This window comes from Rattus rattus, chromosome 6, assembly GCF_011064425.1.
Source record: "Rattus rattus isolate New Zealand chromosome 6, Rrattus_CSIRO_v1, whole genome shotgun sequence".
Taxonomy (NCBI): Eukaryota; Metazoa; Chordata; class Mammalia; order Rodentia; family Muridae; genus Rattus; species Rattus rattus.
The window spans coordinates 47,522,803-47,536,027 of NC_046159.1; positions in this window are offsets into that span (position 1 = coordinate 47,522,803).

A 13,225-nucleotide genomic window follows, 5' to 3' on the forward strand; every position below is an offset into this window, starting at 1 on the left:
TTAACATCAGTACTGAGTCCTCCTAGCTAATGTTTGTTTTCAAAATTACCTTGGCTTTATTGCCTTATTGCCTTCCCAGGTGAATTTTTAGAATTGCTTTGCTTTATCTTCAAGAGCAAAACAAAACAACCTTGAGGGATATTGATTGGTATCCCTGTTAAATATATGTGGCAGCAGATTAGAGAGATAGCTCAGTGGTTAAGAGCACTCACTGCTCTTCCAGAGGTCCTGAGTTCAAGTCCCAGCAACCACATGGTGGCTCACAGCCATCTGTAATGGGATCCAATGCCCTCTTCTGATGTGTCTGAAGACAGTGACAGTGTACTCGCATACATAAAATAAATAAATCTTAAGAAAGAAATCTATATGGCAGTTTTTGTAGACTTGAACTCTTAATGATCCTGAGTTCTTCCATATATAAATATGGTATGTCTCCCCATTGACTTGTTTCCTGGTAATGTTTTAGTTTCAATATATGAAGAATTACATCTTCCCATTTATTGGGGGGGGAGACTAGTAGAAACAAAAAATTTCAAAATATAAATTTAACTCGGAATGGTGGCTTATACTTGTAATTGGTACACATAGGAGGCAAGACAAGAGGATTGTCATAAGTTTGAAGTCATTCATCCTGAGTTATATAGTTAATTCTAGGCCAGCCTTGGCTAAAAAGGGAGATCCTGTCTCAAGAAAAAAATGTTCTTTACTAATTTATGGAAGTACACTAATAGTTCTCACGTAACAACCATGCAGGAACCATGCAGGAACCATGTAGCGGTTCTGAGTCCTCCATGGCGTGGGGGTTACACAGGTTTTACACACGGATATTCATTCTTGTAACCTGCGCAGGGGACAGTTCTGTCTACTTCTTTCTGACCTGAGTGTCTTTTATTTCTGTCCCTAGTTTACAGAATATTTTAAACCATAAAGAGATTAAAGTTTACTCCCCCCCCTTTTGCACTGAGTCATGTGACGTTCTTCTCAGCGTCTGCTATTCTGACCATACTGAGCACCTGCTCACTGTAAAGTAGCTTTGTATCCCTGGGACCAGCCCCGCGTGGTTGTCCTGCACTGTTTTGCACTGCTCCATTAGTTGGCTTATTGTTTTGCTGAGTTTTGCAGCTATATCCACAATAGGAACTTGTCTGAAAATGTTTGCGTTGCCTTCGTCTGGGTTTGGCCCTCGGTTAATGATGGCCTCGATTTTTTATGAGCTGGGGCGGGCTTTTTCTGTTTTCTGGGAGAGATTGTTTAGATTCGGGCTTGTTTCATCTTTCAGTATTTGTTGGAATTCGCCAGAGGAACCCGTGTGAGGCTGAGCTGGGGGTTTGTTTTGTTTTGTTTGCTTTGTTCTTTCTTTTCCCATTTGTTTGTTTGTTTTGGTTTTGTTAGGGAAGATTTTTTTTTTCTGATTTCTGTTTCAAAAACAAACGTCAGTTTATTCAGGTTACTGATTTCCTCTTGAGCAGATCCCCGTAGTCTGTTGCTTTTAGAAACAGTTCTGTTAATCCTGGTTTAAATTCTTGTTTTTAGATTGACTTATTTTATTTCGTGCGTAGGTGCGATTGTTTGGCCTGCATGAGTGTACGTGCATCCAGTGTCTGTAGAGGTCAGAAGAAGGTGTCAGATCCTTTGGTATTGGAGGTATGGATGGTTGTGAGCCACTGTGAGGAGTGACAGCAATGGAACCTGGGTTCTCCACAAGAACAACAAGTGCTTTACTGAGCCCCCTGTACCCCCAGTCTTTAGTCCTGTATTTCTGAACTGACGTTCGTGGCCTTGTGTATACTGTTCGTGATGATCACTTAGGCATCTGCATGGCCGTCACTGGTCATTCGTGGTGTTGGTGACTTGCATGCGTTTGCTCTATTCTGCTGGCAGCTCCTCGAGTTACTGAAACCCAGTTATTGGGTTTGGTCCCAGTAATCATTGTACTTCCCATGTCTGCCTCTGCCGGCCGTACAGGTATCTACTCTTACTTTGTCGTTTCGTAATCGATGGCCGACTGTCCATGTGATCATTTCCCTCCTATCATGCAAGGGGTGCTGTAAAATTTACTTAACTACTTCTCCAACTGTGTCTGGCCCATGCTGATGCTTTTTACTCACTTAAAACTGTTTTCTGCTTCAAGTTAAAATTGTGATCAGTCTACCTCGAGGTGCATTTTATCATGGCATTTTCCACACAGGACTTGTTTCGTTCTTCCTCATGCTCCATTTTCTCCCATCCCTCCATCTTTGGTGCCTCTCTCTCTCTCTCTCTCTCTCTCTCTCTCTCTCCAGCCTCCTCTACATTTTTACGTCAAGTGTGACCTTGCGCCCCTTCCCTTTCTCTGTACCATGGGCTCCCCTCTCATCTACTTTTGATGGTGTTTTTGGTTTGTTTTTTGTTTTGTTTTGTTTTGTTTGTTTTTGGTCTGGTAATTCTTATGTCTGTGCAGTTCGGAGATGACTTTGCTTCCCAGTTTCCATGTGAATCTCATTTTTCTATCGTTTTACATGTCTTGCGATTCCTAAAACTTAATCAGTTATATGTGAATGCATGCATGTGTATGTGTGCATGCAGTGTTGCATATGGCATGGCGTGCATGTGCAGGTCAGACAGTAAGTCCTGGGAGTCGCTTCTCACCATCCAGTTGAGTGCAGTGTCTCTCTTGCTTCAGATGCCCAGATATCTACTCTGAGCTAATCTTTTTATCCACTGAGCCATCTCCAGCAGGAGGTCACATGTCATAAAAAAAGACTGTGTTGGGCCCTGGATATTTTGATAGTCTTAGAAGCATTCTTATACCTCATTTTGAGCACGAAGCTAAGTGACTTGGAAACAATTGGTTCTTGTGGGTCTTGCTTTTAAATTTTGTTGCATGGGACCAGCTCTGCCTCTGCTCTGGGCTAACCGCTCCCACTTCAACCATTTTACAGACTCCTCTTGCATTCTGCCTGTTGCCCTGTGAGTTTCCTGTTGGTCTTCTACTTTGGGATGCTCACTAGTCCTGGTTGTCTTCACAAGTTCCTGTGGTGAGATTGGTCCCTTCTAATCTCTGTGGTTGTTTGGAGTCCAGCTCTGTGAAGTTTCTAATAATTGTAACTGCCAAGTTCCTAGCTGCATAACCTGGGAGGGGAGGGACTTTGCACCATCTGTGCTCTGTGGAACACCCTCTGTAGCTCTCTCCTTTGTTACTCTGCCCTACAAACTTCAGCCACATGGGTTTCACCTCCAAACCCTTGAGGAATCAGCAGGTTTTGTCTCCAACCCCTCTTCCCACATCCTTGGCCTGGAGTACTTCTCCAGACTGGGTTGAGTTCATTCAGACTAGAATGATTTCAAACATCTGGGATGATCATAAGACTTCTCTTGTGTGTTTGGTGATAATACAATACAGCTTATTGTCCAGTAGTTGTTTACAAGGGAAGGCCAATTGCCTGCAGGGTAACAAGGATGTACCGGATTAGCTCAGGAGTAAAGATTGTGTCTCCTCTGAACATTATAATGCAGGTGTAGAAGTGAAAATAGTAAACTACTTTGCAAGAATGTCAATATTGGGCTGGGGTGATAGATCACTCAGAGGTTAAGAGCACGGGATACTCTTCCAGTAAGAACACTGGATGCTCTTCCAGAGGTCCTGAGTTCAATTCCCAGCAACCACATGATGGCTCAAAACCATTTATAATGTGATCTGGTGCCCTCTTCTGGCCTGCAGGCATACATGCAGGCAGAACAATGTATACTAAATAAATAAATAATCTTTAAAAAAGGATGTCAGGCTCATGGGAAGTAACATTATCATCACCAGAAGTGACATCATCATCACAATCGTCAACACAGCCATTGCCACTGTGTCTTATGAAACTTATATGCTGTGTTGGCTGGATTGTCGTGTACACTATTATATAATCCTGGTGGTGGCTTAGATTCACTGCTATAGCAGGCCCACTAATGTGGGCTGTTACCATGACACACAGTGACTAACCATCAGGGTGTCATTGACCTCACACAGAACTTTTTGGAACTTCACAAAACCCAAGAATTTTCATGTTTGAACTCCCTTCTTCCCATTTCCTTCCTGTTGTGGACCTGCCTGCCACATGGTCTTTGAGGCTTCAACTGTCTCCCTAAGCTCATTTATTTGGTCCTTAGTTGATAGCCTGGCTTGGGGAGGCTGTGGAACCTTGAAGAGGTGAGGGTTGATTGTCAGAAGTATACGAATTGGAACCGTTTTTGAAGGTTATACCACAGGCTTATACCACAGGCTCTGGTATAAGGTCTCTGCTTCCCGTTTGGCCGCCATGATGTGAGCAGCTGCCTCACATTCCTGTGGACACGGATTGCGTGGTTCTTACTGCAGCGCCTTCTCTGCCATGATAGACAAACGGCTCTGAAGCCGAGAGGCACAGTAAACCTCTTTTCATTATGGCGTTCTGTTGGTTGTTTTGTCACGGTGAGAGGAAAAGCAAGTGCTGCTGACCCTGACCGCTCTTCAGAGTTCCGTCTGCTTCTGTGTTTGCCCACCGTCATTTCCAAGATTGCTTTCCCACACGCCATTCCCTTCTTAACGTGTGTCGCTCAGAGAACTTGAACCAGCATAATCCTCAAAGAGTTCTAGGATGCCAGGAAGTTCACTGCATCCATTCCATAGATCAGGACAAGAGTTTGGAGCGCGGGGTATGTATGCGTGGGTGTGACTTAACAGGGGGGTCACACCACTCGTTTATTTGCTGACGCAGGATGAGCTCTTGGGGCTGTGGGACTTAAGTTTGTGCTGTCCTGTACCTCTGGATTTCAGTGAATGGACATGTGGTGGCTTTAGAGTACGTGGAGGCTCCGGAATGAAATGGATTACTGAAAGAAGGCTTGGGGAAGGTGGAAGGGAGTTGAGATACGGCTCATTCTGCCTCCCAGCCATTCGAGATATGGGGACTTGAGGAAGCGGTGGCTTTCAGGTATAGAAGAGATATTTCTGCAGGTTTTGGTGGGAAGATTGAAAGAAAGGAAAAGGATAAAGACTTGAGTAGTATTTTCCTTCTCCGTCTCATAGAATGACCGGAAGACAGGAAAAAATATTTCTCAATTTCCATAGTTAGAAAATTTGCATTCTTTGAGGCCTACCTACAAGGAACATCCCAAAGAAAATGCACACTGCATAACTCAGAGAGGGAATCTGAAAGCTCTCCCACCAGGTATAAGTTGCCCCAGATGGCTTGGAGAGCCTGAAAATGCTGGAAAAGCCGCCTCAGCCAACTCCCAGAGACACTAAGGGCAAATATGGGAAATTCCAGCCGTTGGTGACTAGACACAACATCTGGGTAATTACTGACTTTCTTTTCATCACAATGGGCCAGTGCCTTGTAGACACAGCTCAGATGTCAGGAAAAGAAAGAACTTAGTGCAGTTGCTTTAAGGGTGACACTAGCAAAACCCATCTTACTTTAAAAGTTTTCAATAGTTATTTATTTTCGTGTTGCATAAATAGATTGTTTTGTTTTCAGGCAGCCGACTTTAAAAAAAAATAGCTTGTTTCATAAGAAAAACAAAAGTGTTCTTTCTAATTCATCTTTGTGTATCTCGGGAATCTTTGGGAAGGTCAAAATATGACCCCTGGGATCTTGTTTCTCCATTTTTAAATGAAAGCTGCCTCAAATCATTCACTGGTCTTAGAGGTGGTTTAGGAAGAGAATCCATTCGTCTTACCAAAGAAGTCCAAAATGTTTTATTTACATATCTAACTTCCTGGAAAACTTAATGTGGGTGGTTTTGTGTGCGTCTGTGTTGTTAGTAAACAGGAAGTCGGTGAGATTATACACTTCAAGGTTGTCAGGCCAAGTTTTCTTTTATTTTCTTCGGGGGTGGGGTTTGACTTCCTCCATTTTCTTCCCTTAGTCATTACACAGTCCTCTATTAATCATCCAGCTTGTTTTGACTGTCCAGAAGACTTTTAAAGTGGTACCTCATAGATATAGTAAGTGCTGGGACAATGTAATTTTAATAATTTTTTTGTTGTTATTGTTGAATGCTTAAAGGAGGTGTTTTTCATTTTTGGACAGGAATGTAGGAAATTTGGCTCTTTTTTTTTTTTTTTTTTTTTTTTTTTAAACACAGAGTGTAGCCTACTTAACACTACTACTTGTGGGGCAGTAGTTCTGAGTGTTTTGTTAACGATTTTCTCTTAGGACTTTTGTTTATTTCCTCCCACAGTCCTCAGATCTTTGTGACTATAAATGAGCCTTGGGTCCTTATCTGAGCTGGAGTGGTTTAAGTGTGTGTTGCTATGTGACCTTGTCTTCCTCCCCTCACCCCGACCCCAGCCCATCTCAGTTTGCCCACCATTGCATAATTCCTTTAAAATGTCAATTATTTTTTTGGCTTCCCACAAGTTCAGAGTCACCGCTGTTTGCCACCCCAATTGTTTTATGAAATCAGTCCAACCGCCAGAGTTGTTTGTTTTTCGGCTTTAATTCTGGGTGGAAGTGTGCTGGGATTTTCTTTCCTCCTCCTCCTCCTTCTCCTCTTCCTCCTCCTCCTCCTCCTCTCCTCCTCCTCCTCCTCCCCTCCTCCTTTTCCTCCCTTTTTTTTTTTTTTTTTTTTAATGAACTTTGATGTTTTTTCTATTTTGCGTGGCGAGGAACTGAGAGACTTCTGCAGTTTCTCTGCAAACCAGGGACGACAGCCTTGGATTGAATAAATCCTTTTAGCGGACTCTTCAATCCTCCATTCACTTTGATGTGCACAACATGGCAAGAAATGGGCTCTTGGCCAAAAAAGTGAGGCTGTTCATAGAGGGGAACATACGAACATAGGTGGCTGGACCTCAGCTGGATCTTAAATAAAGATCATGGAGTCTGAGGATGACAAACCTGTGGCAAGAGTACCACTACATCCATCCCCCCATGCCTGGAGCGGACGTCAAGAATAGATCAAGTTCGTTTTACTCTCCATGACTAATCCTTCTCTCCATAGGATCCCAGGGATCTTAAAAGAATTAGAATGGAGTTTGTGTGTCTGGTAGGCTCTCTGTAGCCATTGAATTAGCATTTCTCCATAAAGGTATAAGGATGTGGAGAAGTCTGAAGCAACGCAGGGCATGTAAGGGCTGGGATGGCAGGCTCAGCGTTCTGAGTTCAGACAACAGCCGAGCCACCCGTGAGCTGTGGGTGAGGGTCTTAATCCTCACAGGCCTGTCAAGAAGCTGCTTCTAAAATAATTCCCATGGAGCAGCAGCGTGGTTCCTGCTTCGTGTTAGCCTTATCCTGATGGTTTGGGGTCAGAGGGGTAGATATGGCCTCGCAGCTTCAGCATTGCCATCTTAAATGTCCCGAAAAGTGTTCGAGTGGACAGTGGTCCTGAGCCATGAGGGCACGCTTAGGTACCACTAACACCGTCCTGTTCCCAGTGTGACACGTTTGCATACGTATCCCCCCTAATTTGATTGAGTTTTAAACAAATAAACAAGTCTGCACTTGTATCCACTGTCTGAGATGCAAAGCCTGTGAGTAGTGAATTTCTAGGACTTCTTTTTAAATTATAATTTAATTCTTTCCCGCGGCCTTGACAGGACTCCCTCTCCTAGGCTATAGCTTTTCCTCTTTACCAACTTGTATATGGTTCCAACTAACAGATTAATAGCTCCTCATTTGAATATGCTCTTGTAACGGAATTCACAGTTCTGTCAAGGAAAAAGCTCACAATGTAACTTTCCGCCGATAACAGCTGCCTTCTACGCTGTAAAATGATAAGATCATGAATATAATTAATTGGGACACTTACCCTGTGTGAGCCACTGGGCTGTGAGTTTTGTGCTCTCCAGTAACTCCCTTGTTCCTCCTAGTGTGCACATGCGCTGTTCCCATTTTACAGGTGCCCAGAGAGAGGCATGACCTTGCTTGCCTGTGGTCCCACAGCCGACAATCGAAAGAATGGACTTGATATTCTCAGTTTATTCTCCTCAAAGCATGCCGCTCGCTCATACCAGAGAGAGATGAGGGAGGACACTGAAGAAGTGTCACTTGATCCTACATACAGTTATATAATACATATGCTCATTGAGCTCCTCTGCCTTGAGCATTCAGGAAAAAGTGAACTCATGATTATGTAGCCCAGTGACTGACAGAGCAAGTGATTTGCATCACGACACTCCCTCTCCTGATAGAAAAATAGCAGGGATTCCATGTTAAAGTGTCATTTTAGTTACCAGAGTAGAAATGCAGGCCCTTGGAGAAAGACACAGCACATTGTTGTGTGTGTGTGTGTGCGTGCATGCGTGTGTGCGTGCGTGCGCACTGTAAGTTGTTTTCGCCATATAAGGTGTTCTGTCAGTGGCCATATTGAATGTTTACGTGAGCACAGCGTGCTTGTGTGCCTCACAGATGCCAAGGAACGCTGTACTTCAGGACTCCATACCTTGGGAAACCAAATGCTCACTGGGCCGGTGAGGCACGCTCTTCCAATTCCACTTCTTAAAGCCTCCTTGAAAGTTACTTTCTGAAGCACAGGCAACAACTTTCAGGACCCCACTTTTCAGAAACATTTGGGATTAGCTGCTCAATACCCCCACCCCAGGCTATCTGAACTTCTGTTTGGCCGTTTTCAAATATCAAACAGAGCCTTATGGTTAAGGTTTCCAGAAAAGGCAACATTTTAGGTAGTATTTTCATTTCATCATGGAAATTCTGCAAAGGGAGGCCTGAATATGCCTTGATGAATGGAATCGTTGTTGGGATAAGGACAGGTAGCTTTAAGGTGATGGGTTTGAAGGAACTACGCTCAAGTGAGAGCATAAATATGTACCTCGAGTGAGTGCCACTAGTGTACTATGTATGTGTATGGTATGTGTATCATGTGTGTAAAGAGTGCGTGGTGCACATACTGTGTGGATATAATGTGTATGTAGTGTACATGGTGTATGTATAGTATATATCATAGGTGTGTGCAGTGTAGAATGTGTGTACAATGTGTGTGATCTGTGTATGGCCCATAAGGTATACGCACTGTGTATATTCCATGTGTATCATGTACACACAGCAGCATATGATGTGTCTGTATATTGTATGTATCATATACACATAGTATATGATGCATGTGCAGTGAGTGTAGCCGTATGTCAGGTGTATGTGTCATGTATATATTTGTGTATAGTGTTTGTATGTCTACAGTGTATGATGCATGGAAGGGTATGTGCAATATATGTGTATCCAGTGTACAATGGGTGCATACAGTGGGAGTATATGATGTATATATATATGATATATATGTGCATATATATGGTGTGTTATATACATGTGTGTATTTACAATTTTGTGTGAGGTATGTAATATGTTTATGTGTATGGTATGCCATGCACAGTGTGTGGTGTATGTTTATATATAATACATGCATTGTATGTACAGTTTATATACAGTCATTTGCATTCTTTCATGGCTACATTGTGTACTTCAGTTCTGAATACAATCCTTTTATTTTGCTTTGTTCACGTAGCATGTTTCCAATCTTATAAGATGTTCCTAGGTTTTCTATGTGCCTATTTGCATCATTAAAAGATGTTGGTGACCCTGATGTCCATGTCATCCTTTACACCTAGTAGAACACATGCACATATATCTGAAAAGAGACCAAAGGCCGAGGTTCTGTGTGTCTGCTCTTGGCTTTGCTATCAAATCTGTCACATGTTACTGAGTACTGTTAGTCACGGGCATATGAAAGTTCTAGGGGGTTCCTGAGGTCCTTCATGCCCTCACCTCTTGCTGGCCTCTCTGAGCCCTCACATAGCACGGCCACACCACCATTGTGGTTCCTGTCAACAGAACTTTCAATGCCAACTGATTTTCTTTCTTTCTTTCTTTCTTTCTTCCTTCCTTCCTTTCTTCCTTTCTTCCTTCCTTCCTCCTCCTGCTCTTCCTCTTCCTCCTCCTCCTGCTCCTCCCCCTCCTCCTCTTATGTGTACACGTAGGTTCTTGTTTGTGTGAGTACATGTGCATATACACATGCATTTGGGAGCCACAAAGTTAACCTTAACTACCATTCCTCAGGAACTTTTTTTTTTTTTTTTTAGCAAGGCATCTCATTGGTGACTTGGAGCTCCTAGAGTGTCCAGGCCAGTGACCCTCAGAGATCTGCCTGACCCTGCTTCCCCAGCCACTGTATGTGGCCTTTTAAAAATATAAGTCCTTCAAAGGGAACTCAGGTTGTCCTGTTTGTGTGACAAATACTTTAGTAACTGAACTATCTTCCTGGCCCACGAATCTCTCACCTGTAAATGGATTTTAATAAGGTCTATTAGTTATTAGTATGACCTGGCCAACCCCCCCCCAATAATCAAGGCAGAGTCTTATGGGATATTTTTTAAAATCAGCTCTAGCACGATTATTGTGGGATTACCGCTAAAATAGATTTTTCTAATTGCTAGACTGTATACTTCCCAGATGCACACTTGCTGTTTAAATCTTTCCTGGGTTACTTTTGCTGTGGGGGGCATTTCATTCAGACACATGCTTCTGGCCCATTGCTGTTTTCTCCCTGTCTTCCTCCTCCTCTACTCTCCATTTTTCCTTCCTCCTCATGGTCCCTACCTGTGACCCAGTAACTGGGGCCCAGTAACTGAAACTCTGTCTCTTCTATTTTCCCCAGTAATTAGCTGGAGCCACCTTTATTTAACTAATAGTTTGAAATTGGGGAGCAAAGTTTAGATAGCATCACTTGCAATACATGAGGATCTGCTCACTGGGGGGCAACCAGATCTTAGGGAGGTCAATATTTAGCATTTGAATGCATAGCAGGCTGAGACCAACCTATAACTCTCATTTTTAAAAAATTTATTTGCTTTATGTATATGAATACATTGTCGATGTCTTCAGACACACCAGAAGAGGGCATCGGATCCCTTTACAGATGGTTGTGAGTCACCATGTGGTTGCTGGGAATTGAACTCAGGACCTCTCTCCAGCCCCTACGTCCCTCACTTCTAAGTCAGGAGTCATTATGATTACCTCATGTGGTTGGAGAACAGACCAGAAGAGATGGGGCTCCTGATGGCAGAGCGGCCCTGTCGCCTGGCAGTTCATTCATCAGTCTTTCTGCCTTGGCTATCATCTGCCACTGAGGAGTTCTAGGTGTGCACAGTAATTCAGTCTCTGGCCACATGGGGCTGATTGCTCTGGAGGGAGACAGGCCATGCATGAGTATATAAAACAGGAAACAAGTGAGGAATTTCGATATTAAATCGGGAGGGGGAAGCCAAGTCAGGAAAGGTCTCCAAGGAGGGGACATTCCAGCTGAGACCAGAAGAGATAGCAAGGATCCCTTGTGCCAAAATTAGAGAAGATGAAGTTGGGTAGTGCGGCCAGCAAGATGTCTCAGCAGGGGAAGAATCTACTGATTCTTCTGCGCCTTCTCCAGGACCCATGTAACGGTGGAAAGAGGGAGCCATCCACAACACTATCTTCAGACTTCCATACATGCACCATGACATGCACCCCCCCAAGTATGCACGCACAATAATATAATAATATAAAACTAAAAATAGCAATGCACCAATATCCCCAGCACAGCCTCAACTGCATAGAATCATTGTACCCTTAATATATAACATAGACATGGACTATTCTTGTCTCGCATGAGGTGATCTTGAATGGGGGTAAATTTTAGAAGACTCTGTAAGAAAGCTAGACAGGATGGAATCCTAAGGTCTGTTTTCTTTTATTACAAGCTGGAAGAGCCAATTTTAGCATCACTCCCTAACGAAAGGGCTCCTGTGAGTTTTTCAAACGTATTATTCCATCCTCAGCGGGAGCTGAAACCCTGAGAAAAGCCAGGTTCTTCTTCTTTAAGCCTCTCCTTGCCCTAGAAAAGGCTGGCTTTCTTAGATGCCAGGGTAGAGCCCTGTGGGTAGCATGTGTGTGTGTTTGCAAGGCTCACATTAGCTTTGTTCCCCTGGAAGGAGACCAAACTGTTTACAGGGAAGATGGAAACAAACAAACAACCGGGTACTGGCTGGCAAGCTTTGGGAAGCATGTGACCTCTGAGCCAGCACAGTGCTCCACCGGGCAAACAGCTGGCCGGCCTGGCTCGATGTTCTTGGAGCACTGATTCTGCATCTTCCTCGGGGACCACAATATAAATGATACAGACCATTATCATCGTTTGCCCAGAATTCGAACTTCTGAATTCTGACCCAGAAAATCCACAATGCGTTCCCCGGGAGCATAAGATTCCTGCTGCCCCTGGCACCTGCTAGAGACAGCGCAGAAGATTTGATTGGCCTCTCTGGCCTTCTGCTGTTCTGTGTGCTGAGACAAGCTTGCAGTAGAGACTATTTTCTGTTGCCTGGAGGAAGGGCTGGTTTTGTTGTGCCAGTTGGAGTGCTGTAGGTGTGCCAGCCGTGTAATCTTCATTCCCCCATTTCTCTCTGGACTCAGAGCTCTTCAGTGCAATGCTACAGCAAATGTGCAACTAAGATATGTGCTCTCTCTCTCTCTCTCTCTCTCTCTCTCTCTCTCTGTCTTTCTCTCCATCCTCCTTTTTCCTCACCCTCTCTCCAATCCCTCTCTCAACACTACTCTTCCTCTCTTCTCCTTTCTTCCCTCTCTTTCCCTCTAAGTACTGTATATCACTTTCTTTGCTGAGTCTTGATTTCCAGGTGTGCTGAGGGCAAAGATTATGGTGTCCTGGCTTTTGTCTGCAGTTGGTAAATTAACTTTCTGATGCCTTTTGTGGTATGTCCGGAACCATCTTACCATTATCATCCATTTGCTCTAGTTAGCCCTCGCTGACCTGCTCCGTTTATATTAGCAATGAACACTTCAAGGTTTCTTCTTTAGGAAAAAAAATGGTGGAGTAAGGGAGCACCAGAAGATGGCTCAGTTCGTAAAGTGCTTGCCATGCAAGCAAGGACCTGAGTTCAATTCCTAGCGCTTACACTAAAAAAGCTAGGCAATGGTAGTGCACACTTATAATCCTAGGACTTGGGAAACAGAGAGATCCCTGGGGCTCACTGGCCAGACAGTCTAGTCTGCTTGCTGAGTTCCAGGCCAGAGAGCAAGAGAGAGCAAGAGAGAGCAAGAGAGTGTGAGAGAGAGTGAGAGAGACTGGTTCAAAATAAAGTAGACAAAAAGTACACAGCTCCCCTGGAATACTACCAAAGGTTGACTTCAGGCCTCTACACATGAGGGCATATGTGTTCCTTCCACAAATGTGTACACACATACCCTACACAGAAAACGCTTCATTAAAAAATGAC